Here is a 26,689-nt window from a genome sequence, read left to right as displayed (position 1 = left end):
ATGGGCTTCTGGGATTCTTCCAACACTCAGCTTACTTACGGTGAATCGTTCCAGGGATGTCTGACGCATAGTTATTTATCAATTAGTACATATTTATACTTTATGCGCCTTTATGTAGTGTGTGGCATTACACAATTAAAAGCTTTAAAAAAATAGTTTGTTCTAATTTTCAACAAACACATGGAAGCTTCCAGAAATTGCAAACCAAAAGAACCCTTGAAAAAAAAAATTCTAGGATAAGTTACAAAACTGACAGTTTGAGGGCTTGGAAAAGAAAGTGGTGATGCTGGGCGCCAGCATGGGTTTATTTAGATCAAGTTGAGCCAAAAGCATCTGAATTTGGTTTTGCATAGAGTTACTAGGCTAGTGGGTCATGGATTGTAGAAAACATCTGGAAAGATCTCTCAGGTTATCTCTGTGGGCCAAAGAGAAATGTTAGCTGGCCCAAAGGAAGTTTATGTGGAGGATATGAGGTTGGTTTGCTGTGGATGATGTAAAGCATGGCTGCAAACGTTTTGATGCCCTTTGTATAGAGTGGTGAGGTCTATGAAGCATCATGTTTAACAGCCTCCTCTCTGAGGAAAGAAGCCCTGATTCGTGGTATTTGCCAGTTTCTGTGGTGTAAAATTTTTTGTGAAAGATTTGATTTCTGGGGCACCTGGGTGGCTCAGTCTGTTGGGCGTCCCACTTCGGCTAGGGTCACGATCTCACGGTTTGTGAGCTCAAGCCCACATCAGGCTCACCGCTGTCAGCACAGAGCCTGCTTCAGATCCTCTGTGCTCCTCTCTCTCTCTGCCCCTCCCCTGATCACACTCTCTCAAAAAGAAATAAACATTAAAAAAAAAAAAAAAGACTTTATTTCTAAGTAATCTCTACACCCAACATGGGGTTCAAACTTACAACCCAGAGATCAAGAGTCACATGCTCTACTGATTAAGCCAGTCGGGGGCCCCTATGGTGTAAATATTCCCACCATGATCGATGTCTAACATGGCTGTGTTTAACAACTGACTCACACAATTTTTTGAGAATTATGCTGGCTCTACTACCCTACTGGGTCTATGGCTCCTCTTTTGGATCTAGGCAGGTTTGTGACAGCTTTAATCAACAGTCTAGGGGCATCTGGGTGGCTCAGTCAGTTAAGCGTTGGACTCTTGGTTTTGGCTCAGGTCATGATCTCACAGTTCGTGAGTTTGAGCCCCACATCGAGCTCTGCGCTGACAGGGATGGAGCCTGCTTGGGATCCTCTCTCTCCTTCTCTCTCTGCCAGTCCCTGCCCTCTCTCTCTCACAATAAATAAACTTTAAAAACAAAACAAAACCCCAGAGGCTAGAAAGTGGGACACTCAAATTCCAAGCCTCTCTTGCAGCTAGGTGTGGCCATGTGACAGTTTTGGCCAATGGGATATGGGCAGAAATCTCTGGGAAGGTTTTCTCTTGTGAATTGAAAAGGCAAATACTTAAGAGAGGGTTTTTGCTCTTTGTGCTTTGTCATGTCTCATTTATCCTGCCTGGAAAGTGGATATGATGGTCTGAGGTTCGGCAGCTATCCTGTGCCAAGAGGAGAAATTGGGTTCTAAAGAAAGTGGAAGAGGGCAGAAGTCCTGGGTTATCTGCCTCGACATCTCTTGTGACATGGAAAAAGTAAAATCTTTCTTGCTTGTTGGGATAACTGTTGTTGGGATATCCTTGTTGGGATAGCTGTTACTCACAGCTGGAGGTGATCCCACTGGACTTACTTCAGAGAAGCCAATTTGTAGCAAGTTGGATGACTGAAATCAGAGAAGTTAAATCTGGGCTGGTTTCATGGGTGTGTGACCTGTGTGATCACACAAGGGTGCACACCGAGAAGGGCCCACACTTATTTAATGCTCCCTTATCTTTATCTTGAAATTCTGAATAATTTTTGAAAATGAGGCCCTGCATTTTCATTTTGTTTATTTATTTTGAAGGTCATCTCTACATCCAACGTTGGGCTCAAACTCACAACCTTGAAATCGAGAGTCGCATGCTCTACTGACTGAGCCAGCCAAGTGCCCCTGCATTTTCATTTTGTGCTGGAGCCCACAAATTAGTCAGTTCTGGGTTTAATGAACCAGTGTGACCCTAAATGGAATCTGTATGTAAATGGATTTTGTATGTAAGTTGTATTCTCAAACTTGGTCACTCGACATTTTTCTTAAAGTCACAGAAGAGGACATAGAAAACATAATGAAATTTATAAACAGCACAAAATTTGATATATCGTTAGTTAGATGGCAGATATAATATTTAAAAAGAAATCTAAATAGTCACAAAACCCAAAGCGAGAAGATGACATTTAAGAAGAGATCAATGAGAAGCCCTTTATTCGGAATTTTTTTAAACACACAAGGTCAGAGGGGCACCTGGCTGGCTCATTTAGTACAGCATGCGATTCTTGATTTCATGGTCATGAGTGAAAGGCCCACGTTGGGCATGGAGCCTACTTAAAAAAAAAAAAAAAGTAAAAAATGCAAACACACAAGGTCAGAGCTATCCATGTGGAACGAACTCTGTTGTAAAGTCAGGGAATCCGGGTTTTGCCACTGGCACTACTGTGTGTCTAAAGGAAATCACCATTTCCCTGGATCATGATACCTTCATGTGCAGGGTAAAGGAATTAGCTAGGTAATACCAGGTCAATCTGATGATTCTAAGTGAGGTACTGAACTTGGGCTTGGAAATCTTTTTTCATATAGTGAAATTTAGTAAGAGTATTTCATCTGAGAAGGAGCCATGTACATATTTCCTTAAAGCCTGGAGCTGGTGTGGTACCAGGTGAGTGGGTGAGAATTGGTACCCACTCACCTTGCCCAATGTTCTTTACACACACATGCGCACACACACACACACACACACACGTATGTTTCTATAATAAGTATAAATATATGTACACATACTGGTTATAAAGCAAATATATATAATATTTATGAACCATTAGATTTTCATCATTTTATTATAGTTACCCAGAATAGACCACTCTATCCAATAAAAGTTTTTAAATATGTCTGCCATGAGAATAGCTGAAGTAATATTTTATTAACATCTCCAAAAACATGTTGGTTAGTTATTGAAGAGTAAAACAATAAAACAATCTAGGTGCCCCAGGCCCGAAAGACTGTTAACAAAACAGAATTTGCCACCTTGTCTTTTGTAAGGATTACATGAGGCGATCCGAGCAAAGTGCTCGGGACACAGTAAGCACTCAGTACGTGAGTTGTTATAACGATATATATATTCTTCACCTAATTAATCATGGCCAAACTGCCAGCGTACACCTTTGGCATCAAAGAAGTGAAATTCAAGGAAATCCAATCAATGAGAGCTAGAGATGAAGGCTACCCATCTTTGAGAGGAGAATGTAACAGTGGGAGAGAAGCCCAAGGCTGCAAACTCTGTTCCCCAAATCAAGGAGTCGGCCATCAGTGCGGTCATGAGGATAACTGTGAGGTGGTGGTGCCACCTGGTGGTCACCAGGCGACAATTCTGTGGGGACTGAAGCTGGATTTGATAACCAGGGACAGGACAGTGTGGCTGAAAGACAGTGGATTTTGGAGTTAGGCATCTGAGTCCCCGATCACAGCTCAGCCATCTGCTGGGGGTCTTGGGTGGGTTACTTAACCTTTCTTAGCTTCCTTTCCTCTGCTGTAAAAATAGAGCTACTAACAGAGTCGTTGAATGGAGTCTGGCTATGTCCGCCTGCAGGTGATGGGGAGTATCTTGGTAACTTTGCAAGGGGGGCAAGTTTCCAGATCCTCAACTTGCACTTGCCCTCTGTCCCTTATGGATCTGCCTGACAACTAGTGTGGATGAACTGTCGAGCTGGGTTTCAGTCTCCCTCCCCCTTCCTAGGGCTCTTCCCTGAATCCACCCTTAGTCTAACTAAAAGTGCGCTGTTGTGGGGGCAGGGGAGGGGGGGGGAAGCATCAAACAAAGGGACAAATGGAAATCTCTGTGCCTGCAGTGAGAATATGAATGACTAATGACAGGACAGCCAGTCCTGATAAATCAGGTCATTTCCCATGCATTGTCTTAAGCAAAATTAGAGGAGGACAAAATTGAACGGCTCGTTACTAGATCATTAAAATTAATTTAATGAAAGATCACTTAATGATTTCTGACATATTATGCTGAAGGAATTAAAAGAATTAGAGCGATATTGGTGTGATAAAACTTCCAGACCACTTACTGATCTATGTGAAGCTGGTCTCTCAGAGGATGCATCCTTTTTATACTTATTATTTAAAAAAAATTAAAAAAAAATTTTTTTTTCAACGTTTATTTATTTTTGGGACAGAGAGAGACAGAGCATGAACGGGGGAGGGGCAGAGAGAGAGGGAGAGGCTCCAGGCTCCGAGCCATCAGCCCAGAGCCCGACGCGGGGCTCAAACTCACGGACCGCGAGATCGTGACCTGGCTGAAGTCGGACGCTTAACCGACTGCGCCACCCAGGCGCCCCTAAAAAAATTTTTTTATGTTTATTTTGTTTTTGACAGAGAGAGAGAGACAGAGGGGGTCAGGGGAAAAGGGAGAGGGAGACACAGAATCCAAAGCAGGCTCCAGGCTCCGAGCTGTCAGCACACAGCCCGACGCGGGGCTCAAACTCACAGACTGTGAGATCATGACTTGAGCTGAAGTCGGATGCCCAAACAACTGAGCCATCCAGGCGCCCCCTTTTTATACTTGTTATTAAATGATTTTAGATTCACAGGCAGTTGCAAAGGCAATACAGAGAGACTGATGTACCCTCCGCCCAGTTTCACCCAGTGATTAATCTTCTGTAGCTATAGGACAATATCAAGACAGGAAACAGACGCGGGGGCAACGTGTGTGTGTGTAGTTCTATGCCTTTTTAACACATGTGTAGATTCACATCACCACCACCACAATCAAGGTCTGGTACCTCACCTTGAAGATCTTCCTTATGCTGTCCCTTGACTGTCACATCATCCACCCTTCCCGTACCATCGTTAACCCCTGGCAACCACTAGTTTGTTCTCCATCTCTAGAATTCTGTCATTTCGATGGACTTGACAGATATATTTAGAACTCTGCATCCCAAAGCAACAGAAGATACTTTCTTCTCGAGTGCACATGGAACATTCTCCAAGATAGATCACATACTGGGTCACAAAACAGCCCTTCATAAGTATACAAGAATTGAAATCATATCATGCATACGTTCAGACCACAATGCTATGAAGCTTGAAATCAACCACAGGAAAAAGTCTGGAAAAGCTCCAAAAGCATGGAGGTTAAAGAACACCCTACTAAAGAATGAATGGGTCAACCAGGCAGTTAGAGAAGAAATTAAAAAATATATGGAAACAAATGAAAATGAAAATACAACAATCCAAATGCTTTGGGATGCAGCGAAGGCAGTCCTGAGAGGAAAATACATTGCAATCCAGGCTTATCTCAAGAAACAAGAAAAATCCCAAATAGAATTCTGTCATTTCAAGAATGTTACATAAATGGAGTTATACAGTATCTGACTTTTCCAGATTGACTTTTTCTTAGTCTTCATAATGCCCTTGAGATCCATCCAAGTTGGCACATGAATCAATTTTTTTGTATGCTGATGTGTACGTCTTTCTACACGAAGAATGGGGACAGAACTCATGCCAAAGCCCTATTCATTCTAGCAGTAATTTTTATCACCAACAAGATAGACTCAGTGTCACCAAAAATCATCCATCTCATGAAGATATGTATTTCTTTTCTTTTCTTTTTAAGTTTTATTTTTATTTAAGTAATCTCTACACCCAACGTAGGCCTCAAACTCCCGACCCTGCAATCAAGAATTACATGCTGTTCGGGGCGCCTGGGTGGCGCAGTCCGTTAGGCGTCCGACTTCAGCCAGGTCACGATCTCGCGGTCCGTGAGTTTGAGCCCCAAGTGGGGCTCTGGGCTGATGGCTCAGAGCCTGGAGCCTGTTTCCGATTCTGTGTCTCCCTCTCTCTCTGCCCCTCCCCCGTTCATGCTCTGTCTCTCTCTGTCCCAAAAATAAATAAACGTTGAAAAAAAAAAAAAAAAAAAAAAAAAAGAATTACATGCTGTTCTGACTGAGCCACCCAGGTGCCCCGAAGATACATATTTCTAATAACACAACTTTCTATGTTTAATAACTGTCAGCATTTTTGTTTTAATCAATTATATACTGCTGATCACTGTAATTGTAAATTAATCCAAATAAAGAAAACTCAAACCTTATAACCTATAATCATAGGAAACTGAAAATATTTCAATTTATATAATTTAGTTGGGCAGAAATGATGGATGATCAATAAAAAGTCTTCAGGGGCGCCTGGGTGGCGCAGTCGGTTAAGCGTCCGACTTCAGCCAGGTCACGATCTCGCGGTCCGTGAGTTCGAGCCCCGCGTCGGGCTCTGGGCTGATGGCTCAGAGCCTGGAGCCTGTTTCCGATTCTGTGTCTCCCTCTCTCTCTGCCCCTCCCCCGTTCATGCTCTGTCTCTCTCTGTCCCAAAAATAAATAAACGTTGAAAAAAAAAAAAATTTAAAAAAAAAAAAAAAAAAAAAAAAAAAGTCTTCAAACATGTATTGTATTAGGAAGAATTCTGTAGGCGATATGGCATAAAAATATCAGTTGAAGGGGGAAATGATGCAAATTTCTGGCTGTTAAAATGAGTTTGTTCAGTGTTTTGTAAATGGATAATGATGGGTGTTAAATCTCTGGGGTACTCAGGTTCCATCAAACACATTTGCAGGTGATCCCAGAAGTTTGTTTTGCGGTAAAAAACACTTAACATGAGATCTACTCTCCTAATAAATTCTTATGTGTACAGTACAGAATTGTTAACTGTAAGCACAGTGTTGTCCTGCAAATTTCTACAACTTGAGACTTTACACCTGAAAAAATGATCTAAGAGTTTTACCTGAAAATGTCAGTATCTCCAATACAGGAGAAATTACATCCTTTGCACTTAACATGAAAAGTGGTTTTTAAAATGTTAAAGCAAACAAAAATTAAGTGAAGTGTTAAAACTTTAAAAAGCATATGGGACGGGAACCTGGGTGGCTTAATCCGTGGAGAGCTACTCTTGACTTGGGCTTAGGTCATGATCTCCAGGTTCCTGGGTCTGAGCCCAGAGCCCAGCTCTGTGCTGACAGCTAGGAGCCTGAAGCCTGCTTCAGATTCCATGTCTTCGTCTCTCTCTCTCTCTCTTTGTATCTCCCCCACTCGTGCTCTCTCTCTCTCAAAAATAAACAAACATTAAAAAAGAATTTAAAGGGGCGCCTGGGTGGCGCAGTCGGTTAAGCGTCCGACTTCAGCCAGGTCACGATCTCGCGGTCCCTGAGTTCGAGCCCCGTGTCGGGCTCTGGGCTGATGGCTCAGAGCCTGGAGCCTGTTTCCGATTCTGTGTCTCCCTCTCTCTCTGCCCCTCCCCCGTTCATGCTCTGTCTCTCTCTGTCCCAAAAATAAATTAACGTTGAAAAAAAAAAATTAAAAAAAAAAAAAAAAAGAATTTAAAGGCATATGGCAGGGAAAAAGGAAAAAAAACAACAACACGGGGAACAGTTTTTCAAAGTTCTTCTAGTATGTGAATAAAAATGTTGAATCACCAGTGTTACCAATTGGTTTTAGCAAAGTGGTTTTGAAAATCCATGACGTAACGCATGTAACATGAACAAGGTGGCCCTGTTAGTAATAGTATTCCCATAAATGTTCACTGGCACCCTGGTAAGAAACCAATCTGTACTGGGATAATTTCAGTGTGAGTAACCAAAATCTGACTCATACCGGATTAAACAGAAAAGAGAATTTATTGGCCAAAGACTTAGAAGGCTGGGGTGGCTGGATTCACATTCTTAGCTGGAAACTTTGGAAATCCCATCTCTCCAGCTGTTCTGGTTTTAGTTTCCTCTGGTTTCACTTAGGGAGAATCTTTCCCTTAAGGTGGCAAGATGGCTGTGGGTGGTCCCAGGCTCCCACCCTCCCAATTTAGCAATCCCAGTGCAAAGAAAACTTCCGACCCAACAAGTTTAGTGAAAGTGCAGGAATTGGGTTTTATTGGCCTGGCTTAGATCATGTGACCATCCCTGAGCCAATGGCTGTGACCATGGGAATGGAAGGCCCTGATTGGGTAGGTCTGGGTCATGTGCCCACCCTGAACCCGAGGAAAGGGTCAGCTCGACTCAAGCCCCTGGAAGTGAGAGTGAAGGAGTAGAGAAAGAGCAAGAATCCTACCGGAAGGCAGAATGGAGAATGGATGCGCCAGCGTGATGGAAGGCTGCACATTATCTATCAGACAGCAGGAATGCACTGAGTTCTAGGGGTTAGAAAGATACATCAGTCATAGGTCTTGTTCATTATTAACGTATGTGTTTTGAGTGAATTAATATAGGTAAAGCGCTCAGAACAGTGTCCAGTGCAAAGCAAGTACGTGATCGCTACTGTGTTAGGTCAGGTTTCCTACAACAGGGCCTCGGGGAGTCTTGTTCTAGGGATTTCCTGAGGGGTGGCTCTCAGGAGAAGGGGAGTGAGGGAAGCAGGGTGGGGTAGGGACATGGTTAACTAAGCAAAGGTGTGCTTGCAGCAGGAGACTGGTCCCACAGGGAGCTCTGGGCCATGAATCGCACCACAGACCTGGTTCCAATTAGAGCAGGGAGCCGGGCAGTCACCAGCTGTGGGCTGCTGGGGATGGGCCGGAGGAGCGTGATAACCCCCTGGGCCCTGTGCTCCTGCCCCCCAGAGTGCGATTCTCCGGAGAAGGGGTAGCTGTGAGCAGGAGCTGACATTAGGAGCACCACTGCTCTAATCAAGGGAATCAGGCTGGGCATCAACAGCACCTACCACGGCTCCTACCAGTTTTCATGGAGGGCACGGAAGCAAAGGTAAATAAGGAAGAGTTCCTGTATTCCATGTAGGAATTTCATTTTCACTCAGGGAAAATACAAGGAGCATGGGGTCTCCCATGGAGTGCTCCTGACCCAAGGCAGAAGGGCCTGCGGGAGGTGAGAGCTCAGCAGGCCAGTTAGAGGGCCTGGAGAACCCATTCTGGGTCCCTCATGTAAGTGGAATCATACAGTATTTGTCTTTTTGTGACTGGCTTATTTCATTTAGCATAATGTATTCAAGGCTCATTCATAATGTAGCATGTAGTGTAAATATCTGACACTAAGCTTTTGATGCTGAGGCATTCTGTTTTTGTTTTTTTAACTAAGTGAATCTGTTTTTTATTTTGAGAGAGCATGCACGCTCGAGTGGGTGGAGGGGCAGAGAGAGAGAATGAATCTCAAGCAGGCTCCACGCTGTCAGCGTGGGGAGGCTTTCATTTAAAAAGACATTCCTTTTGAGGCGCCTGGGTGGCTCAGGCGGTTGAGCATCTGACTTCAGCTCAGGTCATGATCTCGTGGTTTGTGAGTTTGAGCCCTGCATCAGGCTCTGCACTGATAATGCAGATCTGCTTGGGATTCTCTCTCTCTATCCCTCCCCCACGTGCATTCTCTCTTTCTCTCTCTCAAAATAAAGAAACTTTTAAAAGTAATTAAAAAAAAAAAAAAAAAAGACATTCCTAGGGCTCCTGGGTGGCTCAGCTGGCTAAGTGTCTGACTTCAGCTCAGGGCATGATCTCATGGTTTGTGAGTTCGAGCCTTCCGATTCTGTGTCTCCCTCTCTCTCTGAGCCTCCCCCGCTTGCACTCTGTCTCTCTCTCTCTTTCTCTCTCTCAAAAATAAATAAACATTAAAAATAAAAGACATTCCTTGTGAATAAACATATTGCCAGCGATATGACACAGCTACCAATAAAATGACCAGATAAAGAGGTAGGACTCCCCTACCCACGAAGTTCCTTTTATGGAAACTCTAGACAGCCTAGATACCTGACCACTCGAGTGACCCTGCTCCCGCTCTCCCATGCCCTAATTTCAGTTCTGATGCTTCAAATTAGCCAGGAGACACCCCACCCTCTGACCCTAATAAAGGCAGAGCCCTAGGTCTGTGCTAATCTCTCTCTCCCCACAGCTGTAACATATATCAGAATTTCACTTTTTTGAGTTTTTTTAAATGTTTATTTATTTTTGAGAGAGAGAGAGAGAGAGAGAGAGAGCATGAGCAGGGGAGGGACAGAGAGAGACACACACACAGACTCCAAAGCAGGCTCCAGGCTCTGAGCCGTTGGCACAGAGCCTGACACAAGGCTCGAACTCATGAACCGTGAGACCATGACCTGAGCCAAAGTCGGATGCTTCACCGACTGAGCCACCCAGGGCCCCTCAGAATTTCATTTGTTTTAAGGCTGCATAATATTCTATTGTATAGATATATCATCCTCTGCGCCTCCATGGTCTGTCGACGGACATTTGGGTTGTTTCCTCCTTTAGCTACTGCGAATAATGCTGCTATAAATGTCCCTGCCTTCAGTTCTTTTGGCTACAGTCCCAGCAGTGGGACTGCTGGATCATATGGTAATTCTACAAGTTAAACTGCTCGACAATGGCCATACCATTTCACATGCCCAGCAGCAATGCACAAGCGTTCTAGTTTTTCCACATCCTTGCCAACGCTCATTATTTTCCATGGGGAGGTTATTTTAATCTTCATTTATTTATTTTTAAATGTTTTTATTTATTTTTGAGACAGAGAGAGACAGAGCATGAGCAGAGAAGGGGCAGAGAGAGAGGGAGACACAGAATCGGAAGCAGGCTCCAGGCTCTGAGCTGTCAGCACGGAGCCTGACGCGGGGCTCGAACCCACGGACCATGAGATCATGACCTGAGCCAAAGTCGGACGCTCAACCGACTGAGCCACCCAGGTGCCCCAATGTTCATTTATTTTTAAAATTTATTTATTTATTTTGTGAGAGAGAGAGAGAGTGGGAGGGGCAGAGAGAGGGAGAGCAGGCTCTGGGCCGTCAGCATAGCGCTTGATGCGGGGCTCAAACTCATGAACCGTGAGAGTATGACCTGAGCCAAAATCAGGAGTTGGACACTTAACTGAGCCACCCAGGTGCCCCAGATTTTTTTTTTTTAACATTTTATTTTTATTTTTAAGTAATCTCTACATCCAACGTGGGGCTTGAACTCACAACCCTGAGATCAAGAATTCCGCGTTCTCCCTACTGAGGCAGCCAGCCGCCCCTCCGTGAGGAGTTTTGGAGCTGTCCGCCGCACCAGTGCACACTTCAAGAGGCTGAGGTCCTTGCTTGGTTAACCATCTCCCTGTCCCCACTGGCTTGCCTCCCTTCCCCGCCTCCGAGAGCCTCCCCTGTTCAAGCCTGTGTGGTGATTGTGGTGTGGCGCCAGGCCGAAGAAGCACCACCACACTTCCCAGGGACGCAGGGCCCAGGGCACAACCCTTCTCCCACCCCCGCCCCTTTAAGGACACCGCCATTGAGAAATGAACACCTTCTTAGGTTCTGGCGTTTCTAGCTTAACAAGGGCAGGTGGCAACCCACTCCTCTCGGAATTTGTCATGGGGGCTGCTTCCTTGCACACTAGTTGTAAGAGCTTCCACCGAGAGTGAGGCACAATAGGATGCCATGTGGGTTATTCTTCGTTTGTCGTCCACACCCACGGTCCACCCTTCTCAGCCCTGTTACGTGCCCTCCGGGGCTGGCCCCTGTGGATGACCCTCTGGGTTGCCTCCACTTTGACTTCCTGTGGGTGTGGCCAGTGAGAGGTACAAAGGAGAGATCAGAGAGCTCGGGTGTTTCTTCCCCCACATCTGTGCTCCATGCACTGGCGCCTGGCTCCTTCTCTCGGGCTCCACGAAGCTCAGCAAGATTGTTTACTCCCCTTGCCTCTGCTTACCCTCTCTCTGCCTCCATCACGGTTATTGGTCGCAAGGGTCTTCACTCTCCTTCTTTGTATCCATTATCCTTGTGTGCCGCTCTGTAAACGTATGCTTTGTTAAATTCTTTCCAGAGTTCTGTTTGAGTGTACCTTCAGTTTAAGAAAGCTCTGCCCATGGGCAAGGGCAGGAAGGGGTCACAGGATTGTGGTATGATTTCTCTTTTATTCGTCACTGACATGGTGTAATGTTGATGTCAGTGAGATCAAGGAGAGAAAATGGAACCCTGTGGATTTGAGAGGGGCCCGGCTCTACACGTGCTACACCGCACATTCATTCTTCTCTCCACCTGCTGTCACATCAGAAAGGTGGACTTACTGGAGGCTGCTCAGTGTGGAGAAATACATCAACATGAGATCAATTCCTCCAACCTTGGGGAAAGGTGGAATCAACGTTTTTTTCATGCAAATTACTTTTTTTTGAAGCTTATGCATCTTTAAAAATTTTTTTTAAGTTTGTTTGTTTACGTATAATCTCTCCACCCAAGTTGGGGCTCAAACTCACAATCCCAATATCAAGAGTTGCATGTTCTCGGCTGTTTTTCTTCTCTGGATACTGGCGCAGCCTCCGGTCCATGAAGATGCAGCTCAAACTGCTGGAGATTAACCTCGAGATGCTGGACAAAGTGCTGGCCTGGCTGGGGGTCACCGGCCAGGGGCGCTTCGAGGACGTGCTGGGGCTGGAGGCGGCTCTGGGCTTGGGACCAGCGCCTGCTTGAGCACTGCTGCTTCTGCTGCTGCTGTTTCCCCTCACGGCCCAGCAGGAGACCTTGAGGAAGAAAACAGACTGGAGACCAGAAGGGAAGAGAAGTCAGTCCTAAGGGGCACTTCATGAAGCGGACCATCGGGAACTTGCGAGGTACCACTGGACTTACACAGGCGGTGGCCAGTAACCAAGACAAACTGGAGTGTGAGGACAGATTCTTTCTGAAACAGAGAAGCTGTCCCCTGAAGGCAGAGCAAAATGCTTTGAAAAGAATGAGGCCATTCAGGCAGCCCACGGTGCTGTGACACAGGAAGGCCAATGTCAGGGAGATGGCAGAGTGAATTTCCACTTGATGCTGTTTACCAATGTGGATGGCCAGTTCTCGATGGACAAATGCCTTTTCCGGTAAACCGTGGCACCGGTTCAGAGGATGCATCGCTGCAGGAGGCCGCCAAGGTCTGAGTGTGAGCAACGGAGGTCCGTTGTCCTGTGGCGCTCTGCAAGGCAGCCTCATGCCCTAGGGGAGGGACACAGCCTTTTTTCCCCCCTCTTCCCTTCACTGGGAAACCTGTCCCCACAATGCGGTCTAAAATGCGTCAGTACTTGTGGAACAGGGTGGTTCTCCTTTGGTTCTGCGGATAATGTTCTTACCCTCAACTAGCAGAGCTCAGCTGTTGATGGAGCAAAGTTTGATATATGGTCAGATGGTGAAGCATTTTTCTCCAACGTATGTATTGTACCTCAGTGGCTAATGCTTTAAATGGCTACTTTGGTTTTTTTTAATATGAAATTTATTGTCAAATTGGTTTCCATACAACGCCCAGTGCTCATCCCAACAGGTGCCCTCCTCAATGCCCATCACCCACTTTCCCCTCCCTCCCACCCCCCACCAACCCTCAGTTTATTCTCAGTTTTTAAGAGTCTCTTATGGTTTGCCTCCCTCCCTCTCTTTTTTTTTTCCTTCCCCGCCCCCATGGCCTTCTGTTAAGTTTCTCAGGATCCACATAAAAGTGAAAACATATGGTATCTGTCTTTCTCTGTATGACTTATTTCACTTAACATAACACTCTCCAGTTCCATCCATGTTGCTACAAAAGGCCATATTTCATTCTCATTGCCAAGTAGTATTCCATTGTGTATATAAACCACAATTTCTTTATCCATTCATCACTTGATGGACATTTAGGCTCTTTCCATAATTTGGCTATTGTTGAAAGGGCTGCTATAAACATTGGGGTAAAAGTGCCCCTATGCATCAGCACTCCTGTATCCCTTGGATAAATTCCTAGCAGTGTTATTGCTGGGTCATAGGGTAGATCTAGTTTTAATTTTTTTTTTTTTTCAACGTTTTATTTATTTTTGGGACAGAGAGAGAGACAGAGCATGAACGGGGGAGGGGCAGAGAGAGAGGGAGACACAGAATCGGAAACAGGCCCCAGGCTCTGAGCCATCAGCCCAGAGCCTGACGCGGGGCTCGAACTCACGGACCGCGAGATCGTGACCTGGCTGAAGTCGGACGCTTAACCGACTGCACCACCCAGGCGCCCCTAGTTTTAATTTTTTGAGGAACCTCCACACCGTTTTCCAGAGCGGCTGCACCAGTTTGCATTCCCACCAACAGTGCAAGAGGGTTCCCGTTTCTCCACATCCTCTCCAGCATCTATAGTCTCCCGAGTTGTTCTGTTTAGCCACTCTGACCGGCATGAGGTGGTATCTCAGTGTGGTTTTGATTTGTATTTCCCTGATGAGGAGCAACGTTGAGCATCTTTTCATGTGCCTGTTGGCCATCTGGGTGTCTTCTTTAGAGAAGTGTCTATTCATGTTTTCTGCCCATTTCTTCACTGGATTATTTGATTTTCGGGTGTGGAGTTTGGTGAGTTCTTTATAGATTTTGGGTACTAGCCCTTTGTCCGATATGTCATTTGCAAATATCTTTTCCCATTCCATTGGTTGCCTTTTAGTTTCGTTGAGTGTTTCCCTTGCAGTGCAGAAGCTTTTTATCTTCATGAGGTCCCAATAGTTCATTTTTGCTTTTAATTCCCTTGCCTTTGGAGATGTGTCAAGTAAGAAATTGCTGCGGCTGAAGTCAGAGAGGTTTTTTCCTGCTTTCTCCTCTAGGCTTTTGATGGTTTCCTGTCTCACATTCAGGTCCTTCATCCATTTTGAGTTTATTTTTGTGTATAGTGGTAAGAAAGTGGTCTAGTTTCATTCTTCTGCATGTTGTTGTCCAGTTCTCCCAGCACCATTTGTTAAAGAGACTGTCTTTTTTCCATGGGATGTTCTTTCCTGCTTTGTCAAAGATGAGTTGGCCATACATTTGTGCGTCTAGTTCTGGGGTTTCTATTCTATTCCATTGGTCTATGTGTTTGTTTTTGTGCCAATACCATGCTGTCTTGGTGATTACACTTTGTGGTAGAGGCTAAAGTCTGGGATTGTGATGCCTCCTGCTTTGGTCTTCTTCAATATTACTTTGGCTATTCGGGGTCTTTTGTGGTCTAGTGCACATGGAACATTCTCTAAGATAGATCACATACTGGGTCACAAAACAGCCCTTCATAAGTATAAAAGAATTGAGATCATACCATGCACACTTTCAGACCACAATGCTATGAAACTTGAAATCAACCACAGGAAAAAGTCTGGAAAAGCTCCAAAAGCATGGAGGTTAAAGGACACCCTACTAAAGAATGAATGGGTCAACCAGGCAATTAGAGAAGAAATTAAAAAATACATGGAAACAAATGAAAATTAAAATACAACAATCCAAACGCTTTGGGATGCAGCGAAGGCAGTCCTGAGAGGAAAATACATTGCAATCCAGGCCTATCTCAAGAAACAAGAAAAATCCCAAATACAAAACCTAACAGCACACCTAAAGGAAATAGAAGCAGAACAGCAAAGACACCCCAAACCCAGCAGAAGAAGAGAAATAATAAAGATCAGAGCAGAAATAAATATAGAATCTAAAAAAACTGTAGAGCATATCAATGAAACCAAGAGTTGGTTTTTTGAAAAAATAAACAAAATTGATAAAACTCTAGCCAGGCTTCTCAAAAAGAAAAGGGAGAGGACCCAAATAGATAAAATTATGAATGAAAATGGAATTATTACAACCAATCCCTCAGAGATACAAACAATTATCAGGGAATACTATGAAAAATTATATGCCAACAAACTGGACAACCTGGAAGAAATGGACAAATTCCTAAACATCCACACACTTCCAAAAGTCAAACAAGAAGAAATAGAAAACTTGAACAGACCCATTACCAGTGAAGAAATTGAATCAGTTATCAAAAATCTCCCAACAAATAAGAGTCCAGGGCCAGATGGCTTCCCTGGGGAATTCTACCAGACATTTAAAGCACAGATAATACCTATCCTTCTCAAGCTGTTCCAAAAAATAGAAAGGGAAGGAAAACTTCCAGACTCATTCTATGAAGCCAGCATTACTTTGCTTCCCAAACCAGACAGAGACCCAGAAAAAAAGAGAACTACAGGCCAATATCCCTGATGAATATGGATGCAAAAATTCTCAATAAAATACTAGCAAATCAAATTCAACAGCATATAAAAAGAATTATTCACCGTGATCGAGTGGGATTCATTCCTGGGCTGCAGGGCTGGTTCAACATTCGCAAATCAACCAATGTGATACATCACATTAATAAAAGAAAAGAAACGAACCATATGATCCTGTCAATCGATGCAGAAAAAGCATTTGACAAAATAAAGCATCCTTTCTTAATAAAAACCCTCGAGAAAGTCGGGATAGAAGGAACATTCTTAAACATCATAAAAGCCATTTATGAAAAGCCCACAGCTAATATCATCCTCAGTGGGGAAAAACTGAGAGCTTTCTCCCTGGGATCAGGAACATGACAGGGATGTCCATTCTCACTGCTGTTGTTTAACATAGTGTTGGAAGTTCTAGCATCAGCAATCAGACAACACAAGGAAATCAAAGGCATCAAAATTAGCAAAGATGAAGTTAAGCTTTCACTTTTTGCAGATGACATGATATTATACATGGAAAATCCAATAGACTCCACCAAAAGTCTGCTAGAACTGATACATGAATTCAGCAAAGTCGCAGGATACAAAATCAATGTACAGAAATCAGTTGCATTCTTATACACTAATAATGAAGCAACAGAAAGGCAAATAAAGAAACTGATCCCATTCACAATTGCACCAAAAAGCATAAAATACCTCGTAATAAACCTAACCAAAGATGTAAAAGATCTGTATGCTGAAAACTATAGAAAGCTTATGAAGGAAATTGGAGAAGATATAAAGAAATGGCAAAAGATTCCATGCTCATGGATTGGAAGAATAAATATTGTTAAAATGTCAATACTACCCAAAGCTATCTACACATTCAATGCAATCCCAATCAAAATTGCACCAGCATTCTTCTTGAAGCTAGAACAAGCAATCCTAAATGGCTACTTTGGTTTGTGTCTGTATATTTAGGCCTCGGGTGTGGTTTAATTGTTTGTCCCTAAAAGAAACAAACCTTTTCTGATTAAAAAAAAAAAAAAGAATTGCATGTTCTTCCTACTGAGTTAGCCAAGCACCCCAAAATTAAAAAAAATTTTTTTACTCAAGTTTAATGAACACACAGTGCATTAGTTTAAGATGTGCAATACGGTGATTCAACAATTCTATACATTACTCAGTAGTTCTCATCTCAATAAGTATATTCTTTTTTAAATTAAAAAAACTTTAAAATATTTAATTTTTTGTAAATGTTTAGTTTTGAGAGAGAAAGAGAGACAGAGTGTGAGTGGGGAGGGGGAGAGAGGGAGAAAAAGAACTCGAGGCAGGCTCCAGGCTCTGAGCTGTCAGCACGGAGCCTGATGCAGGGCTCAAACTCGTGAATTACGAGATCATGACCTGAGCCGAAGTCAGACACTCAACCGACTGAGCCACCCAGGCACCCCTCAATAAGTATGTTCCGAATCTACTTCACTTATTTCATCCATTCCCCCACCTACCTCCCCCTGGCAACCTCCAGTTTGTTCTCTACAGTTAAGTGTCTGTATTTTTGTTTCTTTTTTCTTCATTTGTTTCTTAAATTCCACATGAGTGAAATCATATTTGTCTTTCTCCTACTGACTTATTTCACTTAGCATTATAGCCTTTATATCTATTCATATTGTTGCAAATGGCAAGACTTCATTTTTTATACCACACCTTCTTTATCGATTCATCTACTGATGGTCTCCTGGGTTGCTTCTGTATCTTGGCTGTCAGTGTTTTCATTTTCTTTAGGTAAATACCTGGTAGTGGAATTACTGAATCATATGGCAATTATATTTTTAATTTTCTGACGAGCTGCTATACTGTTCTCCACAATGGCTGCACCAGCCTGTATTCCTACCAACAGTGCACAAGTGTTCCTTCTTCTCCACATCTTTGCCAATACTTGTCTCTTATGTTTTTGAGACTAGCCATTCTGACAGGAGTGAGGTGATATCTCATTGTGGTTTTGGTTTGTATTTCCCTGATGATGAGTGATGTTGAGCATTTTTTTTCATGTGTCTTTTGGCCGTCTGTATGTCTCCTTTGGCAAAATGTCTATTTGTGTCCTGTGCTCATTTTTTAATTGGATCATTTGTGGGTTTTTGGTGTTGAGTTGTATAAGTTCTTTATATGTTTTGGATATTAACCTTTATTGAGCATGTCCTCTGCAAGTATCTTCTCTCATTTAGTAAGCTGTCTTTTTGTTTTGTTGATGGTATTGGTTGTAAAAACATTTTTCTAGATATGTCTCCTTTGGCAAGGGAAACACAAGCAAAATAAAACTATTGGGACCACACCCAAATAAAAAGCTTCTGCAGTGGGGCGCCTGGGTAGCGCAGTTGGTTAAGCGTCCGACTTCAGCCAGGTCACGATCTTGCGGTCCGTGAGTTCGAGCCCCGCGTCGGGCTCTGGGCTGATGGCTCAGAGCCTGGACCCTGTTTCCGATTCTGTGTCTCCCTCTCTCTCTGCCCCTCCCCTGTTCATGCTCTGTCTCTCTCTGTCCCAAAAATAAATAAACGTTGAAAAAAAAAAAAAAGCTTCTGCAGAGCAAAAGAAACCATCAATAAAACAAAAAGACAACGTAGTGAATGGAATCAACCTTTTATTTGTTGGTGAGAGTTCCTTGCTTGGTGTGCAATCTTCTAGATTAGAAAAAATTTGGCCAGGCTGATTCCACCATGAGATCAACAAATTTAATAAAATATATTTACATAAATCATTAATATATTAAATACATTAATTAAACACATCACATTTATTTAATGCCCATTCTGCTCCACATTCTGCTGAGCTCTACTTAATAATTCACAAATAGACCACAGGTTTACCCCTATATTTTTGGTTCTTAAAAACATAAAATCTGTTTAATAAAATTGATTATGAGGCTTCTTAGCAGCCCCTCCAGCTGGATGGCTCCATGCAAGATGGCACCCAGGACCCCTCCTCAGGAAGTTCCCCCAGCCTGGCAGAAGCTCTTTCCCTGGGGTTTTCTGCCTCTGCATCCTTGACTGCAGTTTCCAAAAGGAAGTGTCAGCAGACAGCATGTTCTTTGGTTCTGTTGAGATTCTCCTTGGGAACCTGGTCTTCAAACTCCTCTTCTGATCTCACTTCTAAAGCTATCATTACTGTCCGTGGAGAGTTCCAAGGACTATGTCTTGAAGACTCTAAGGGAAAGTAGTTGGTATTTTTCCTCCATCATTTCGATTTCGGTTTGGTATGTCAAAGAGAAATTGTCGCTTTTGGTGACAAAGAAAAGGGAATACGTCAATGAAGGGATTAACTGGGCGTTAATTGATTCAGTGGATTCCCACTGTAGGCATGGTGATGGTCAATTTTATGGGCCAACTTGGCTAGGCTGCGGTACCAGTTGTTTGATCAAGCACCGGTCTTGATGTTGCTGTGAAGGTATTTTTAGACTTTGAGTAAAGTCAGTTACCCTGCACAAGGTGGGTGGGCCTTATCCAATCAGTTGAAGACCTTAACAGAAAAGACTGAGGTCCACAGAAGAGAGAGGAATTCTGCTTCCAGGCTGACTGTGGACTCAAGACTGCAACTCTTCCATGGGTCTCCAGCCTGCCCTACATATTTCAGACTTGCCAGCCCACATAATCATATGAGCCAGTTCTTTAAAATCAATCTCTTAAAACCAATCAATTTATTTTTAGTTATTTATTTGTATTTTAGAGGGAGAGTGCAAATGGGGAAGAGGGACAGAGGGAAAGACAGAGAATCCCAAGCAGTCTCCATGCTCAGTGTGGAGCCCAATGTGGGCCTTGATCCAATGACCCTGAGATCATGACCTGAGCTGAAACCAAGAGCCAGACACTCAACTGACTGAACCACCCCGGTGGCCCTGCCAATCAATCAGTGTATATACATACATACAAACTATTGGTTCTGCTTCTCTGGAGAACACTGACTGACACAGTAGGATAAAAAGAGCCGACTCCACTTTCTCAGCAACTTTCAGGGCTACATAAAAGGCTGGAATTTAGTATTGCCAAAATTACCTCATGAATCTTAAGTTTTCAATAGGGACCATCTTTACACAATATTTGATGAGTGACACATGGGCTGTCCAAAACAGTCCTCTGTGGCTACACTGACACATAGGTGATCCTTCCATCACAGCAAGTTTACTGCAGTGGTGACCAGGAGACCTATAACATTTTCTGCTAGGCTCATGGAGCAGAGGGAAAGTAACAAGACTTTCCAATATTAGAAACAATTAAGGAATAAGAATTTTAGATCATTTGCCAAAATAGCAATTGGTATACTTCCTACAGTTTGACTTCTAGGGCCTTAAAGTAAAAAAACTGAATTCCAAAGATTACAGGTGGGGAATTTTGGAAGAATGTCTATATTCAAGTGGAGATCAAAGAGGCCCAACAGAGGGGTGCCTGGTGGCTCAGATGATTAAGTGTCAGACTCTTGATGTCGGCTCAGGTCACAAACTCATGGTTCATGGAATCAAGCCCCGCATTGGGCTCTGTGCTGACAGCAAAGAGCCTGCTTGGGATTCTCTCTCTCCCTCTCTCTTTGCCTTTCACTGCTCGCACTCTCTCTCTCTCTCTCTCTCAAAATAAATAAATAGACTTAAAAAAAAAAAAAAAGCCTAACCGAAAGAACTCTGGACTGATAGTGGCAACTGTGGATTAAACAAAAGTTCTTTTTAAAGGGACTATTTTGAAGATTATGATCATGACTTTGCAGGAACTAGGGTGATTGGCAGTGGAAGAAATCACATGTAAAATTCCTTAAATAAAAATTTATTCACTTAAAAATAATAGTCCTCTTCCCCGACACCAGAGATGAACAGATTGTTGTTTTTATGTTTATTTTCAATTGAGCATCAGTTGAAATAACCACTTGGGTATACAGGGCCTGTATACAGTACCTAAACTACATCAAACTAAAAAGCTTCTGCACAGCAAAGGAAATAATCAACGAAGTGAAAAGGCAACCTATTGAATGGGAGAAAATATTTTCAAATCATTTGTCTGACAAGGGCTTAATAACTAAAATATATAAAGAACTCACACAACTCAATAGCAATAAATCAAACCATCTGATTTAAAAACGGGTGGAGGATCTGAATAGACATTTTCCCCAAGAAGACATCCAGATGGCCAACAGACACATGAAAAGATGTTCAACATCATTCATCGTCAGGGAAATGCAAATCAAAATCACAATGAGATATCACCTTGCACCTGTCAGGATGGCTAATATCAAAAAGACAAGAAATAACAATTGTTGGTGAGGATGTAGAGAAAAGGGTACCCTTGTATACTGTTGTTAGGAATGCAAGCTGGTGCAGCTATGGTGGAAAACAGTATGGCAGTTCCTCAAAAAATCAAAAATAGAGGGGTGCTGGGCTCAGTCAGTAGAGCATGCAGCTCTTGATCTTGGGGTTGTGAGTTCAAGCCCCACATTGGATGTAGAGCTTACTTTAAAAAAATTAAAAAATAGGGGCACTTAGGTGGTTCAGTTGGTTGAGCATCCAACTTTGGCTCAGGTCATGATCTCGTGGTTTGTGGGCTTGATCCCCACATGGGGCTCACTGCTGTCAGCTTGTCAGCACAGAGCCTGCTTCGGATCCTCTGTCCCCCTTTCTCTGCCCCTCCTCCACTTGCACTCTCCCAAAAATAAATAAATATTTTTTAAAAATTTAAAAATAAAACTAATATATCATGTGATTCCACTTCTGGGTATTTATTCTAAGAAAATAAACACATTAATTTGAAAAAATATATGCATTCCCACGTTCATTCGCTGCAGCATTATTTACAATAGTCAAGACGTGGAAACAACCTAAGTGTCCATTGATGGATGACTGGATAAACAGGATGTGGTATACAATGAAATCTTGCTATCTGTGACAACATGGATGGACCTTGAGGGCATTAAGCTAAGAGAAATAAATCAGACAGAGGACAAATAACCATATAATCTCACCATGTAACCCATTTATGTGTAGGGTTACTTGGCTGGCTCAGTCAGAAAAGCATGCAACTCTTGATCTCGGGGTCATGAGTTCGAGCTCTATGTGTAGAGATTACTTAAATAAATAAAACTTTAAAAAATCCATATATATGTGGAATCTAAAAAACAAAACAAACAAAAAACCAAGCTTATAGATACAGAGAACAGATTGTGGATGCTGGGGGGGGACAGGTGGGTCAGGGGAGGAATGGGTGAAGAAGGACAAAAGGTACAATCTTCCAGCTATAAAATAAATATGTCCTGGAGATGTAAGGTGCCACATGGTGACTGTAGTTAATAATACTGTGTTTCGTATTTGAAAGTTGCTAAGAGAGTAGAGCTTTAAAGTCTTCATCATAAGAAAGAAAAGAAAAAAAATTATAACCACATTTGGTGAGAGATGTGAAGTAGAAATGTAGTGATCATTTCACAATATATACAAGTATGGAATCATTATGTCGTATACCTGAAACAAATATAATGTTATATGCCAATTATACCTTAGTAACTTTTTAAAAAAAATATGTACTTAAAATAGTAGAATCATACACACAGTGTGAAATGCTCACACAATGAGAGTTACCCAGAAACTGAGAGCATGTGAAGAAATATTTGATTCAAATCTCCAATCTCCCTTCTACTCCAGGGCATAGACTTATTGATGGGAATAGTAGGCAAAAATCTCCTTCATGATGTAAATTTATATTCTTTCATTCTTTCTATCTTTGCCCCTGCCCCCAATATGCATATATAATTAAGTTCATGTAAGTTATACATAAATGTATGTTGGAAGTGATCCTACATTAAGAGTGATGGCTGAGGCTACTGTCAGATTTGACTAAACAAATTCCCCGAGACTAGGGGGCACTTTATTTACTTATAATTTTTTTAAATGTTTATTTATTTGGGGGAGGGGAAGACAGAGCGTGAGTGGGGGAGGGGCAGAGAGAACAGGAGACACAGAATCTGAAGCAAGCTCCAGGTTCCAAGCGGTCAGCACAGAGCCTGAAGCAGGGCTCAAACTCATGAACTGTGAAATCATGACCTAAGCCAAAGTTGGATGCTTAACTGACTGAGCCACCCAGGCGCCCCTAGGGGGGTGCTTTAAAGTGGCCTGATCTTGCAGTACGAGGCCTCTTCATAACTGTCCCCAGTGGGGGGTCATCAATTATTTGAGTTTGGGTAGAAATGTGTAAGAGACTACTCTGATCTTGGCATAAAAAAATGCAAGCAAATGTAGATCCATGGAATCTGTCCTACAAACTGCAGACTGGACTCTGCAACCATTGGTCTAAGTGCTTCCAAAGACTCAAGATCTTCTAGGGAATAGAAGCTCTATAATTTCATTTAACTACCCAAACAATTACAAATGTGGTCTACTTTTATTATTTATTTTAATGTTTATTTTTGAGAGAGACAGAGTGTGAGCCGGGAAGAGTCAGAAAGAGAGGGAGACACAGAATCCAAAGTAGGCTCTAGGCTCTGAGCTGTCAGCACAGAGCCTGACATGGGGCTCAAACACACAAACTGCTAGATCATGACCTGAGTCGAAGTCTGATGCTTAGCCGACTGAGCCACCCAGGTGCCCCAAATATAATCTACTTTTAGTATATAAAAGTGTTTATAGAGGTGAAAAAATAATTACGCTTATAGTAAAAAATAATATCCTTAACATCTCTTTTCATAACACTGGCAGAAAGACTTTTCAAATTGAGTTTAGCCGTGATTCTTTTATTTATTTATTTATTTTTTTAGTTTAGCTGTGATTCTTAACAGCCAGTCAGTCTTTATGGGATGTATATCTCAAATGAGACATAAAATACACATATGATATGATACATATGTTCATTGGGAAGAGGCAGCTTCACTTCTGTTAGCTTTCCTGAATCCTGAGTCTAATGAAAATTTCAAATGTAGTTTTGTGCACAACAAAAGAGAATGGAAAAAAAAATTTAATGTCTATTTTTTAAAGAGAGCGTGTGTACATGTGCGTGAGCCAGGGAGGGGCAGAGAGAGAGGGGGGCAGAGGATCTGAAGTGGGTGCTGTGCTGACAACAGAGAGCCTGATGCAGGGCTCAAACTCTCAAACTGTGAGATCATGACCTGAGCCTGAGCTGAAGTCAGACGCTTAACTGACTGAGCCATCCAGGAGCCCTGAGAATGGAAATTTCTGATAAAATCTCCTGTTATGTTTCTTCTCAAATATCTTTGAATTAAGCTAAATTTTATTTTATTTTTTAAGCAGTTCTGAAGTTATCATCAGAAATGTAATTTAAGTCTGGTAAGGTTTATATAATATGAACATGAAACTGGTAGCCAGCCTCTAAGATGTTCACTATTGACCCCTGCCTCCTGGTGTCCACACCCTTGCACAGGTGTCCACCCTCCTAGCCTGAACCTGGGTTGGCCTGTGGGACCAGTAGGATGCTGTGAAAAGTGGTGGTGTGTAGCTTCCAAGGCTGGGTCATAACAGACATGGTGGCTCTCCTGGATCACTCACACTGAGGGAAGCAGTTGACATCCTATGAGGATGCTCAAGCAGCCCCATGGAAAGGCTCATGCAGGGAGTAACTGAAGCCTCCCACCAACCTGCAGGCAAGTGAGGGAGCCATGACCCGGGCACATCCTTCAGCCCCAGTTGAGCCTTCAGATAATAGCAGCCCAGCCAATGTCTAACTACAACCTCAGGAGTAGCCTTAAGCTAGCACTACTGAACCATACCACTTCTGAAATCTACAGCCATAGAAATGATCAGAGAAAATAAATGATTATTGCTATGTAAAGACACTATACGTGGGGTGATTTGTTCACAACAATGAACAATACAGGAACATGATTTTATTTCAAACATCAGTTATATGGTGACAAAATGACAAAACTAATCATGCATGATATCCATTCCTGTGGTTTATAATTGATACAATTCTTTCACTTTTATTCTTTAGTCATATTAGTGCCTAGATACATCTGCAGACATTAAAAACTGAGTATCATTATAAAAATATTTTTTTCAGTCCACGATTTCAATTTGGCAATTGTTTAAGATTTTAATTTTTTAATTTTTTATTTTAATTTTTATTTTTTTTAAACATTTATTTATTTTTGAGACAGAGAGAGACAGAGCACGAATGGGGGAGGGTCAGAGAGAGAGGGAGACACAGAATCTGAAGCAGGCTCCAGGCTCTGAGCTGTCAGCACAGAGCCTGACACAGGGCTCGAACCCACAGACTGCGAGATCATGACCTGAGCCGAAGTCGGCCGCTCAACCAACTGAGCCACCCAGTGCCCCAAATTTTTTTATTTTTAAAAAGAGAGCAAGTAGGGAACGGGCAGAGAGCGAGAGAGAATCTCAAGCGGGCTCTGTGCTGAGCTCGAATTCATGACCATGAGATTACAACCTGAGCCGAAATCAAGAGTCGGATGCCCAACTGACTGCACCACCCAGCCTCCCCTAAAGACTTTATTATTTTTTTTTATTTAAAAAAAATTTTTTTAATGTTTATTTATTTTTGAGAGAAGCAGAGACAGAATGCGAGTGGGTTAGGGACAGAGAGAGAGAGGGAGACACAGATTCCGAAGCAGGCTCCAGGCTCTGAGCTGTCAGCAGAGAGCCCAACGTGGGGCTCGAACTCATGAGCTGTGAGATCATGACCTGAGCCAAAGTCGGATGCTCAACCGACTGAGCCACCCATGCGCCCCAAGACTTTATTTTTTAAAGTAGTCTCTACACCTAACATGGGGCTATTAAAATAAATATATAAAAGTAGACCACATTTGTAATTGTCTGGGTAGTTGAATTCATGTGCCAGCCCCTGAATTTGGTAATTGTAAACATTTATAGTCATGAGGTATTCAATCTATGATCAAATGTGAAGGTATTTTTTGAATCTAAAGGAGTAAAAATTGATTTCGTACCTGTTATGGGCAAGGTACTGTCATAAAACAAAGGTGAGTGAGATGTGGCCGCTCTCTTCAAGGAATAGATTCTAGTAGGAAAATTAAGACACATGTAGTACACAGACCCACATTTTGATGGCTAAATGCCATTCCCAATGAAGAGGAACCCAGGATTCTTTGAGAAAGACCAAACAGGGAATGTAGGAGAGGGGGGACATTTCTACCACAGAAAGCAAGATCAAAGAGCAGTGGTGTCCTGTCATGAAAACTCAGAACCAACCTGAAGGAATTGCCATGGGTCTAAGGGAGCATCAAAACCAATAATGCACTGATGGTGAATGGATAAACAAAGTGTGGTATATACGTATACACATGAATATTATTCAGTCTTTTTTTTAAATTTTTTTAATGTTTATTTTTGAGACAGAGAGAGACAGAGCATGAACGGGGGAGAGTCAGAGAGAGGGAGACACAGAATCTGAAACAGGCTCCAGGCTCTGAGCTGTCAGCACAGAGCCCGACGCGGGGCTCGAACTCACGGAACGCGAGATCATAACCTGAGCCGAAGTCGGCCGCTTAACCAACTGAGCCACCCAGGGGCCCCTATTATTCCATCTTTAAGAGGAAGGAAGTTCTGACACGTGCTACAACATGGATGGACCTTACGCTAAGTGAAATCAGCCAGTCATAAAAAGACAAATACCGTATGATTCCACTTACAGGAGATGCCCAGAGAAGCC

General features: G+C 42.8%; 1 long non-coding RNA gene, 1 other non-coding gene and 1 pseudogene across 2 annotated transcripts in view; 2 read left to right on the top strand and 1 right to left on the bottom strand.

Moving 5' to 3' along the window:
• LOC123575915 overlaps positions 1-26,689 on the bottom strand; it is a 69,031-nt gene that overhangs the window by 18,669 nt on the left and 23,673 nt on the right. The window lies entirely within an intron of this gene.
• Positions 12,310-13,363, top strand: LOC123575913 (annotated as a pseudogene).
• Positions 20,131-20,238, top strand: LOC123576299. Its single transcript, XR_006701306.1, has one exon. It is a non-coding gene; the product is annotated as a small nucleolar RNA SNORA1 (small nucleolar RNA).

The sequence above is a fragment of the Leopardus geoffroyi genome, chromosome C2, assembly GCF_018350155.1.
Source record: "Leopardus geoffroyi isolate Oge1 chromosome C2, O.geoffroyi_Oge1_pat1.0, whole genome shotgun sequence".
NCBI classification, from domain to species: Eukaryota; Metazoa; Chordata; class Mammalia; order Carnivora; family Felidae; genus Leopardus; species Leopardus geoffroyi.
The sequence above is the reverse complement of the archived record's forward strand: the minus strand, read 5'-3'. Positions and strand labels throughout refer to the sequence as shown.